The following is a 12,764-nucleotide window of genomic DNA, read 5'->3' as shown; positions in this document are numbered from 1 at the left end:
CCATGTCCCAGTAGAATAGGTGAGAATTTGATAGAGGGATGAATAGATGGATGTTTGATTAGATGGATGGGTCGATGTATACTACAGGTGGAGTATGTGTGCATGGATGCGTTGATAGATGGATGGATGGATGGATGGATGGATGGATGGATGGATGGATGGATGGATGGATGGATGGATGGATTGATGGATGGATATATATATATATATATATGAATAGACTAATAAGGGTTAATGCAATAAATGGATTGATGAATAAAGGAAGGGGATAAATGTATCATTAAAAAATGGATCAGTGATTGAGGATGAACAGGGATGTGGGTGAGTCAATGAATTAATAGATAGATTTAGTATTATACTGGTGAATGGATCAATCAGATGGTTTTGACAGGTAGTCAGACAATATTTTGCTTATTTGCAGAACAGAAAAAGGTGGATGGCCAGAGCAGAAGAAGGTGGGGAAAACGAGTAAACAGACGGACGAATATCTCTAGGAATGCAGATGAAAGTCAAATGGTCTGGATCTGCAGAGGGCCACAGGAAGAAGGGACAGATCCAGAGGCCTTACATCAAAGCTGCAGTAGTTAAGAGACAGATGAGAGGAGCAAAGTCCTCTCCACCCTCCCACCATCCCTGTCATATTTACACAGATGAGTCCAAACAGCCCCCGGTATCCTTCTGGCAATACAGCCTAATCAGGATGGCACAACACCAGAACAGACATAGACATGCACACACAAACAAAAACTCAACAGTCTTGAACTAGACATACACATAACCTTAACATAAACTTATTTACAGACAAGTTCATGCTTATGCAACTAGCTATCACGGATAGAAAGAACTTTAGTTGAGAATATTGAGTTATAGAATATAAAGTTAACAATTGGCACAGCCATACAACCATAATCTGGCTAACTTGCTAAGATCCAAATCATTCCTCTGGATGTATACAGAAAGGGTACAAGAGTTCAGGAGCTGTGGATGCCAGTTTAACAGCTCTCACACACTGCACACATTCATTGTGAATCCTAAATACTGCCTTAGTTTAGCCCAGTCACAGAGACCTTTACATAGACAGACTGTGGAAACTCTGCCAACTGTCATCCCTCTGTGTGTGTGTGTGTGTGTGTGTGTGTGTGTGTGTGTGTGTGTGTGTGTGTGTGTGTGTGTGTGTGTGTGTGTGTGTGTGTGCTCACGACCTGGAAGTGACAGACCCACCAGCACCACCCACTCGGACAGACACACATACAGTGACCAATCCAGAGAAGTTCACAGCTCTTACCTGTGTGTGTGTGGAGTCCATGTGTGAGAGCTTCATATCTGCCGTAGAAGTTCCAGAACTTCGCATTTAGACCCAGGGCTCATGTGAGGGGAGAGAGGAGAGAGAGAGAGAGAAAGAGAGAGAGAGGGAGAGGGAAAGGGAGGGAGGGAAAAGAAGAGGAGGAGAGGAAGAGAGAGAAAGAAGGACAGAGAGAGATAGAGGGAGAGAGACAGAGAGAGAGAGAGAGAGAGAGAGAGAGAGAGAGAGAGAGAGAGAGAGAGAGAGAGAGAGAGAGAGAGAGGGGGAGAGAGAAAGAGTGAGAGAGAGAGTGTACTGGAACACTGCAGCCCCCAGCCCCGGCCACTCCAACTCTACAGTCTGAGGATGAAAAGAGAAGTCTTCATTACCAGCTGGAGACCACGCCTCCCCCCTCTCTCCTTCCCTCCCTCCCATTCTATTTCCCTCCCTCTCTCCCTCTTTCCCTCTCCCCTTACTCTCCCAGCCAGTAGCACACTCTGGGGCTAGCCCCAGCCAGAAGAACGGCTAGCCATCTGCCAAAAAAAACCTCCAAGTACAGTTCACTGCCAGCACAGTGCAGAGAAAAAGAGAGAGAGACAGAGAGAAAGATAGAGAGACAGAGAGAAAAGGAGCTATGGCAAATAAAGGGACAATCACACAGGGGAAGTAAAAGTAGAGCAAAAGGAAGGTCAGAAACACTTTTAATCATTGTTGCAGAACTCTTTAATTAAATTGTGCTTTAGAAAACACCAGATCAAACAGCTGTTTATCTTTCATGGTGACATGATTTAGATGTTTCTCTCTCTTTCTCTCTCTCTCCTGCTGTGCATGTGTGTATGTGTCAGTATGCCCTCTGTGTGGATGTACAGTAGGAATACATTGTTACCCTACTCATCACCCACATCTGCCTTTATCTGCTACGACATACTCTCTGATCATTCCTTCCTTCATCACTTTCTCTTTTTCTCACCCCTGCTAAAGTAAGTGTTGTCCCCTTTGGAGGAGAAAATTGCTCTTTAAGGAGAACTGCATACTGCCTGTAATTAAGAGTGGGGCTGGGCATGGAGAAAGTCTAGGAGCCCTACCTCCAGTGCCACCACACACACACACACACACACACACACACACACACACACACACACACACACACTCTCTCAATTAAAGCAGGGCCAAGCCAAACCAGGGCACACACACTGTCACGAAGAGACAGTTGAGACTTTAATCTTTTTTTTTTCCAAAGGCCATATTTATTCAGGCTGACTGAAGCATGGGAGAAATGATGTGTGCCCTGAAAAGATACAATTATGGAGCACACACCGCAAAAGGAAAATGAATGCATTATGACAACAATGAAAAAATGTGCTTGGTAGAAAAACGTTTCCTTGCTTCATTTTCCTTATTGCACATATAAATTGCACATGCACCTTTGGTGAAATACTCTGAAGTTAATTCCCTGCCTGTTTTAAAGCTGTACTCATTTATTTTCCGTGACTTAACGTCATACACATTACTCTCATGGTATGTAAATGAGGGCTAAAATTAAAGCACAAGTAAAAGGAGCACGGTTTCACCCAATCAATGATCTCTTTTTATTTTCCCTAAACTCTCCCTCACACACTATGAAGTGTTTGCAAAACCCCAAACAATTAACTACTGTACAGAAAATAAATTTTACTGTCTGAAAGCCAAAGAAAATGACTGAGTATAAAATGCAATGCAATTGGGATGAATAATAAAACAAAAGGCATATAACAGCTGGCTAAGGTTAGTTGTTGCTATGTATTTATTGTTATAAATATTTATAATGGAACTATAATTACTTATTCCAAACTAAACATAATATCACAGATAAAATGTTATGCTGCATACTGTGTAAATAGGAAATAAGTCACAAAGTGATGAGTGGGCACAAATTTTAAATTGGTCTTCAATACTATGAACTGGAAAATTATAGAATGCATTTAATTGATTGTCAGGAAACAAACATAAACTAAACTGCTCTGCCGAAGGGAGAAATTGTGAAAAGGAAAGGTGAAAGGATGAAGATTAAATGGGATGAGAGAAGAAGTAAGTACAGTATGACTTTCAGAGGAGCAAATATACAAAAAGCATTATTGTTCACTGGAGGCCCCTGCACCAACTCATTAACACCTCCTTACAGACACACAGTCTTCTCAATGGCATAATGGTGTCAGATTAATACAGCACCACAAAAAGAGCATTTACAGTTCCAAACTGCCATAATCATCACCAGCCTCTATTCCACATGTGGGGAAAGGAAAGACACACGCCTGGACTTAGGAAAAAAGAAAGAAAGAAATAAATAAAGAAGGAAAGAAAGGAGGAAAGAATCCTTTAATTGCTGCCCCCTTTATTGTTTAAGGACGATAATCTCCTGAAGCCAGAGAAAAACACTCCATCTTGAATGAGGCCTCAAGATTCGAATCCCACAGTCATCCCCCAGCTCCAAGGGTGTAATTTCACTTTGCTCTGATAACATAGCTGATAAATACATCCAAAACAGTGAGTGAAGAAATAGAAGAAAACAGTGTGATTATACGAGGTTGTCACTGAAAACTCTTCGACGAAAGCAAAGAATTTTACAAAGCAGTGATTCAATGTCTATACCTATTTCCACCACTAGGGGCTCTACTGAGCTGTCTGAACTTTTCAGAACCTTAAAAAGAAATATAATAGTTGGCCAGTGTGCTGAAGCATCAGATGTGATTTAACAGAACTTCAAAGCAGAGTCTGACACTGGACATAATAATAAACAAAATGCTTTAACATATGTTTTAGTTTCTATTTGATCTGCCTTACCAATAAACATTGAAACACTTAAAACAACTTTTTGCAGTCATTCTCAAATAAAGTCTATTACAAACGGAACATGAGCTTCTCTATTTCTTTAAAAATACACTTGCATGACAACACGCCTTACTGCATCTAACTGTACATTTAAATTTCAGACATTTTCTTGATTATAGATCAAAAGAGCTGATTAGACTGCATTATACAGTATATCAGATTTATAGTAACAGGATCCACTGGAGACGATGCCAAAGTTTCTAGTATACAGTAAAAATCAAATACAGGATATACATATATGCTGATTACTTAAAAAAAAAAAAAATACATTTCAATAATTTGGTTGCTCCCATATACGTACAAAGGTTAACTGGCATGTGAAGCATTAAGATTGACTGAATCTGAAATACAGCACACACTACAGTAATACAAATACTGAGATTATAATACATAGAAAATAACTAAGTAATCCTGAACATATTTTGTTAGGGTCTATATACAGTGAGGAAAATAAGTATTTGAACACCCTGCTATTTTGCAAGTTCTCCCACTTAGAAATCATGGAGGGGTCTGAAATTGTCATCGTAGGTGCATGTCCACTGTGAGAGACATAATCTAAAAGCAAAATCCAGAAATCACCATATATGATTTTTAAACTATTTATTTGTATGATACAGCTGCAAATAAGTATTTGAACACCTGTCTATCAGCGAGAATTCTGACCCTCAAAGACCTGTTAGTCTGCCTTTAAAATGTCCACCTCCACTACATTTATTATCCTAAATTAGATGCACCTGTTTGAGGTCGTTAGCTGCATAAAGACACCTGTCCACCCCATACAATCTGTAAGAATCCAACTACTAACATGGCCAAGACCAAAGAGCTGTCCAAAGACACTAGAAACAAAATTGTACACCTCCACAAGGCTGGAAAGGGCTACGGGGAAATTGCCAAGCAGCTTGGTGAAAAAAGGTCCACTGTATGCGCAATCAATAGAAAATGGAAGAAGCTAAACATGACTGTCAATCTCCCTCGGACTGGGGCTCCATGCAAGATCTCACCTCGTGGGGTCTCAATGATCCTAAGGAAGGTGAGAAATCAGCCCAGAACTACACTGGATGAGCTGGTCAATGACCTGAAAAGAGCTGGGACCACCGTTTTCAAGGTTACTGTTGGTAATACACTAAGACGTCATGGTTTGAAATCATGCATGGCACGGAAGGTTCCCCTGCTTAAACCAGCACATGTCCAGGCACGTCTTAAGTTTGCCAATGACCATTTGGATGATCCAGAGGAGTCATGGGAGAAAGTCATGTGGTCAGATGAGACCAAAATAGAACTTTTGGGTCATAATTCCACTCACCATGTTTGGAGGAAGAAGAATGATGAGTACCATCCCAAGAACACCATCCCTACAGAGAAGCATGGGGGTGGTAGCATAATGCTTTGGGGGTGTTTTTCTGCACATGGGACAGGGCGACTGCACTGTATTAAGGAGAGGATGACCGGGGCCATGTATTGCGAGATTTTGGGGAACAACCTCCTTCCCTCAGTTAGAGCATTGAAGATGGGTCGAGGCTGGGTCTTCCAACATGACAATGACCCGAAGCACACAGCCAGGATAACCAAGGAGTGGCTCTGTAAGAAGCATATCAAGGTTCTGGTGTGTCTCCAGACCTAAACCCAATAGAGAATCTTGGGAGGGAGCTCAAACTCTGTGTTTCTCAGCGACAGGCCAGAAACCTGACTGATCTAGAGAAGATCTGTGTGGAGGAGTGGGCCAAAATCCCTCCTGCAGTGTGTGCAAACCTGGTGAAAAACTACAGGAAACGTTTGACCTCTGTAATTGCAAACAAAGGCTACTGTACCAAATATTAACATTGACTTTCTCAGGTGTTCAAATACTTATTTGCAGCTGTATCATACAAATAAATAGTTAAAAATCATACATTGTGATTTTTTTATTTTTTTCTTAAGATTATGTCTCTCACAGTGGACATGCACCTACGATGACAATTTCAGACCCCTCCATGATTTCTAAGTGGGAGAACTTGCAAAATAGCAGGGTGTTCAAATACTTATTTTCCTCACTGTATATATATACCCCTTAATATTCGAATGGAAAGCAATGTAAATCTAAAACAGATATCCAGGGTTTTGCAAAAATGGGGGGAAGCACATTTCTATATGGCTAAAACTATGTGTACACCTGACCATCACATGCATGTGTAAATCTTTTCCAAACTGCTGCCCTACAGTACAAAATCTTAAGTTAAAAAATATAAAGTTAAATAAAATAAAGTTATGAGTTAGTTTAAATTTAATACAAGGTTTCATATGATTTAGCTAAAAAGTATGCCATAGCTACTGAATAGTTTTGCCTACCAACCATGGAATCCATGCCATAAACAGTGGTGTGGGAGATTATCTATCATAATGGGCTTCAGTGCATTCATTCCAGGAGACACCTGTGTCAGTAAATGAATACCACATGTGCTCCATGGCATTTACTGTAGCCCATTGGCTGGGTTGAGCTGGCTGTCACCAGAGAAACGAATGCCAATAGCCTGTGTATGTGTGCTGAACAGATCAGAGCCTTGTTGATAATGGGAGTGTGTATGTACAGTATTTATGTGTAATGTCATAAAATAAATCCACAACAAATAAAAGTTGGCACTATGTTGACATAGTTTGGCAAATATGACGCATCCTGATATGACACACCTACAGCATTGGGTGACAAATAAAACCCGTAGGGCAGAAAGTTTTATCTGTGTGTGTGTGTGTGTGTGTGTGTGTGTGTGTGTGTGTGTGTGTGTGTGTGTGTGTGTGTGTGTATAAGACTGAGTGTGTAAATGAGCATGTTTGTATTTGTGAAAATGACTGTGTTATGTAGTTAGGAGTGCATTTTTATAGCACAAGGTTTGGACCAAGTCTGGGAACCAGTAAACTTATGGGAAAAGAGCGAAAGAAAAACTGGAATGAAAAGAAAATAAAGAGAAAGAGACATAAACTAGACCAACCACATCCCTATTGTTGTTAGTGTTTTAGGTATAGTTCAGAATTAAACTTCTGAGCTGTGTTTGTTTGGGCAGCACATCAGTACCCTACCCAAAAAAAACCCCATAGCCACCTGAGTGAATTATAGATAAATAGATGCAGTGAAAAGAGTTGGGTGGACAGTCAGTCAGTCAGACAGACAAACAGACGGACAGATAAACAGACATACAGATAGACAGACAGACAGAATAACAGAAAACATACAGAAAAAGAAATGCCCATTAGAACTCAACATGTGTTCCAATGATTACTCCTTAAAAACATTTTAAACAAATGCTAATTGTTTCAATCATCCAGTAAAGAAATTTCATTAAAAAATGTTTTTGAGTGCTCTCAGACATCTGAAACTGAATTTAGCCAAATATGAGATTGCACACATTTAGAATCACTTTGTCATCCGTTGCCATGAGAGAAATCAAATAAATTTTAATAGAGAAGAGACTTATGGCTGTTGACCTGTACAAATCAGATCATGGGTTAAAAAAAAAAAAAAAAAAAAAAAAAAGGCAGTTTAAAAAGCATTATTCACAATCAGGATCATAATAAAAAAGTTCAATAAGTCCACATAGTGAGGCAGATGTGAAAGGCAAAGACAAACCCAAAGATCATACTTTGAACAGTTCATACATTAATCTATGTTTATAAAAGAGCCAATCGTGTTAGACAACAAGGCTCATTGCATACATAAAAATATCGCTTGGGATCTTTAGATCTTTAGAACTTGAGACCAGTGCTATACATATATAATCACTCGAATAAAGAAAACTTTATATAGTTGACATATATTAACTATAATTAAAATAAAACAACAAAGTTATGCTATATCAGGCCTTGCCTTTTGTTCATGAATCCTGACTTTTATGTCCACAGTTAACTGGAGTGGTCCATCGTACCATGGTGTGCCATATGAGTGCACTGTGGGGCTCAGAGGCTGCTATTCGTCACTGTACCCAGGGCAAACACTAGCCAAGAGGCCTGTTGTAGACATAGCATCAGGGCGATGTTTATTCTCTTCACAGTGATGGTCTTCGGTGAGGATGTTCCCAGGTTCACAGCGGCACAGAAAAGAGAAAACAACACATCCACAGAAAATCTGCATTAATGATTACCGCTAATAATTTAAAAACCCTGACTGGAGCACAACTCCAGAACATACCAGTGCACATACCAAACTGGCTGGAATGATACCTTTCCTACGAGAAAAGAGTGAACAGCTTATGATTCACAATGTACAGCAGTTTCTTATTTGTCCTTCTCTACACAGTGTGCACTATAATTTTGTATAATCATTACATTAGACTATACAAACAAGTGAGAGAGAAATACAGACAAAAACAGAAAAAGATAGAGATAAAGAGAGAGAGAGAGAGAGAGAGGGAGAGAGAGAGAGAGAGAGAGAGAGAGAGAGAGAGAGAGAGAGGGAGGGAAAAAACATTAGAGGCAATGCAAACATTATCCTTCTCAAAGAGCTCATTCATGGGCATCCTCACATTAGAGCAACCTGCATTCTTTTGTTATTTACTGCAACCCAAGGCTACAAGGCTACACCAAGAGACAGCAAAAAAGAGACAGACCAATTGGGGAGAGGACTCAGGGTGGGATTTAAAGACACTCAGCTGTGTCACTACTCTGATTAGACTTACGGTGAACAGTTCCAGGGCTTCAAGAGAACTAGCCTTATTTATGTTAATTCTTTATTTACTTTTTAATATTGGCCTGGCACAGTACTACTATAAGAACAATGGTGAAACTGTGAGATATTTCTAAAGCTGCTTGCCAAGGCTCTCATTTCTAAGAGTGGAAAAGGGCTTTAAATGTATAGAATCTCATGAGACATACTAGTTTAAATTGCAGCTGTCAGTTTTAAAGCAACTGGATCTAATGCAAATTCAGTGCATATTTGAATGAACTCTGAAGTCTAATTGACAGTCTGATGACCATCTAAATCCTCTTATCCATATTTTAATTCACATGATGAATGTTGAATGTAAAAATTTCATTAACGTTTCGAAGCAAGGCGAATACTGCCCCATTCCCTGAATGACCTGAATGAAAGTCAGCAGTAACATCTTCATAGAAGTAGGAGGAGACCGATTAGCAGGTTGCAGAGTATTTATAACTTTTTGCAGCTGCTTCACTGTGGCATGTGGTACACTCCTGATGTGTGTGGCCCTACCATACAGAGAAAAAAAAAGGATGGAGCGAAAAAGAAGATGACTGTGTAGAGCAGAGATTAAACCAGTAATCCTGCATTTGACTTGACGGAATAATTACAGATATAGGAGTTGATATAACGTCATGTACAAACAAGCCTATTGCACACAAAGTCACACATATGTGCACACATAAAAGCACACACATCTACTTGTATATACTTTCCTTTTAAAAATAATAAGTGTGTGTTTGTGTGTGTTTGTTTTTGTGTGTGTGTGTGTGTGTGTGTGTGTGTGTGTGTGTGTGTGTGTGTGTGTGTGTGTGTGTGTGTGATTGTATAACACTGGTGGTTATGACCATACAGTATTTCTGACAAGTTCCCTTAGTTTGTAAGGGGGCGTTGACTCTGTGAGCTGTTTTCACTATGTGCTATAAAATCTTGAGCTCTGAGACTCTGGGACTACCATACATGATGACCAAGCAATGTATCTTTCCAGGATATGGGTTGTGTGGGTTTTTTTTGTATTTGTATTGAGGATTCCCTGCAGCGTGCATACCCAGGGGCCTGGAGCTGTTATGTGTTCAGTAGTGGGTCGGTTTAAGTGCAGTGGAGAATGATCATCCTGGTCTTTTACATTAATAAAAAGATTGCAGTCTACTAGTTGCTATATTTCTTCCTTAATAATAAGGCATTGTTACAAATCAAAATAAAAAACCCTCTGGTTTTCATGAGAAATAAAATCCTTTTTTTTGATGGTGCCTATCTGACTGAGAAAAATTAAGTTAAATTTATTTCAAAATCTACCGGTAATGAAATTGGACATACCTAAGCAATAGTAGCATGAAAAACATTTTTAGAAACTGTTTCAATTGCAGGAATGTGATTGATAACTAGACATCAAGTTTCAGCAATTACGCAATCAAAGAACCAAAGAAAAATTATATATATAACATGAGTTTATTTAATCACATCCATTAGCCTATGAGTAATTATACAAATTTATTTTCTAAATAAATAAGAAATGCTAAATTTTAATTGGAAGTTTGATTTTGAGTATTTAAAAATGTTTCTATTAACAAATACTGTTGTTAGGGTCTGTGTTCGTAGGTGAAAAGACGGTAAGAGACTATCTCCATGTCTTGCATTGCTATGCTGGAGAGGCAGATATATATACTTACTGGAAATCATGACAGCATGTATTTTCATAGTTTGGTCTGGTGTAATTTAAGTAGAATGATTGTGAAAAAAATCTCACAGTAAGCACCATATACATACTTGCCAAGATGAACACAACATACAAACCATATGGTAGACTAAGTGAACTCAGACACATTGTCTTTCTTTCAACTTCATACGGTATGTGCACAGGCTTATGAACACACACCCACATACTGTCTTCAGTGGATCTGTGTGTGGGTATGCGGTAACAATGGTCTGTGGCTTAGTGAAGGCAACTCTGTCCGAGACTTCCACATAAACCTTTAATATAAGGCCTTTTAAAAAGCAGTAGGCCATCAGAAGTCAGTGCACCCTGTAATTGACCTTAAAATACTTTCTGAAGAGGTCGGAGGCAATGTCATTGGCCAAAGGCCCAAGTGGTGGCTACGTTGCTGGAGCCCATAGGAGCCTGGGAAGGCTTCATGGTGTATATTTAGTGTCCCGTCCTTTGATTGGGGACAAGAGACACACAGATAATGCCAGTCTGCATGTAAAACCACGTGTATCCGCCCTGAGGTGCCCCTATCTGTGGTGCGTTCTCCTCTCCCACAGCCGTGGAGAGACAGAACAGGTCTGTGCTGTATCTCAAACAAAAAGCAGGAAGGAAATTCTGCCCCTGAACCAGACCTGCTACAGTTATAAATTATAGCATTAGTAAAGCAATTTAATTAAGTAAATATTTAATTAAGTATATACTCATTCAACTCAAGTAGATACTTATATTAAGTATATAGGTTGAAAAAAATGCTTTACTCACAAGATATGCTGCTGATGTTATTCACAATGAAAAGTCTTAAATTCTTTAACTCACGATCATTAATCATCTTGTGTATCTTTAAATTCCTGTAAAAGTCATTTATCTCTTTTAAGAAGATAGAAGTAGGATCTCAGTCCACTTTCTCAGCTACATGTACAAACAAGACACCCTTCCGCATCATACCCACAAGGTATATGGAGTTCAATTCCAATCCCACTTAAGAGTCATGATCCATGCCCTAAATTCCTTATCTGACCTGCAGTAACACCTCTGTAATTTATGCTTGTTTTTCATGAGGAGTAATGGGTTCGAATATATCATCGGTGATGTCTGTCTTGTAAAGTGCTCAGATGTCTGTTATGGAAAGAAGTCTCTTCTGACCTCTGATGGAGTTGTAGAATTTTTATACGCATCACCAGATCTAAATTCTGCTATGTAGTGTGGTAAGTTTGTGTAATCGTTTGTAAATTTCATATTAATTATGTCACACTAACATGACCGCACTCTCACACTCTAAATCAATAAAAAGTTCAATCCCTGCCAAGCATGTGTGCAGCTTCAGCGAAGATTCAATACTAACTGCAGCATTTATTTCACTGCTAAATTTACTTTGTGGTTGATATGAGGAAGACCAATAAAATTGTCAAAGAGGCAAATGTAAAAACTCCAGACTCTTTGCTTTATATTAAATTGGCTTTCAGCCCTATAATATCCTGTAATTTAGTACAGACATACTGATACACTTATAATCTTTGCAATAAATGCATGGCCTCTGTTTTCTGTCTTCTTTATTATAATACCTTTGTTTTGAGGATAGAATCCTAGGAGAAGGAAACAGTGCAGAGACAGAGAATGCAGGACTAAGGAAATCAAACTTTCTTGGACACTGTGGACTCTGCCAAATGTCGTTGGAGCTGTGGATACTGACCATGTTAACTGACCACAACCAAATATTTTGTCAGTTTATCTGTGTGATCTTTCAGAAAGAGATTGAATCACAGCGAAATTTCTGAGCTCTCTGACGCAGAGTTCTGTACTGCTGTTGCCAAAGTGACAGATATGACGGATCAGCAGATCCTTGCCCATCTGGGACAAGTGTGGCTGTCAGCCTGAGCACTGAGGACACAGAGTTCAGTTGTATAATTTAGTTCAGATGAGGTAAAGCAATATTCCCGCATTAATACAAGCCATATTCTTCCAAAATTATCCTGCTTTCTTTCCATTTTTTGTTCTCCTTTATGTGAGGTGACCCCCCACCACACACACACACACACACACACACACACACACACACACACACACACACAGACACACCATCGTATATATGTCCAAAGACTTTTTTGGCACAGGATGAAAGGCAAAAAGAGGGAAAAAAACTGAAGGGCAGAAGAAAAAAGTGAGATAGAGAAGAAATAAACACATGACAGAACACCCCATATGCTCTCATTACATTACCGAGATCAAGAAATCTGAGAGTGTGATGT

General features: G+C 39.3%; 1 protein-coding gene across 7 annotated transcripts in view; it reads right to left on the bottom strand.

Annotated features, from left to right (window-relative positions):
• Positions 1-12,764, bottom strand: part of znf469 (zinc finger protein 469) — a 203,880-nt gene that overhangs the window by 36,469 nt on the left and 154,647 nt on the right. For 3 of the 7 annotated variants that reach the window (XM_083547506.1, XM_083547509.1, XM_083547511.1), the window contains 2 exons: positions 7,986-8,176; positions 1,286-1,642 (listed from right to left, as the gene is read on the bottom strand). The gene's annotated coding sequence lies outside the window, so the exon portion shown is untranslated. The remainder of the gene's footprint in view (positions 1-1,285; positions 1,643-7,985; positions 8,177-12,764) is intronic. The other 4 variants (XM_083547508.1, XM_083547510.1, XM_083547512.1 and 1 more) reach the window with 2 other exon arrangements.

Source organism: Silurus aristotelis (assembly GCF_946808225.1).
Source record: "Silurus aristotelis genome assembly, chromosome: 7".
In the NCBI taxonomy this organism is placed as follows: Eukaryota; Metazoa; Chordata; class Actinopteri; order Siluriformes; family Siluridae; genus Silurus; species Silurus aristotelis.
The sequence above is the reverse complement of the archived record's forward strand: the minus strand, read 5'-3'. Positions and strand labels throughout refer to the sequence as shown.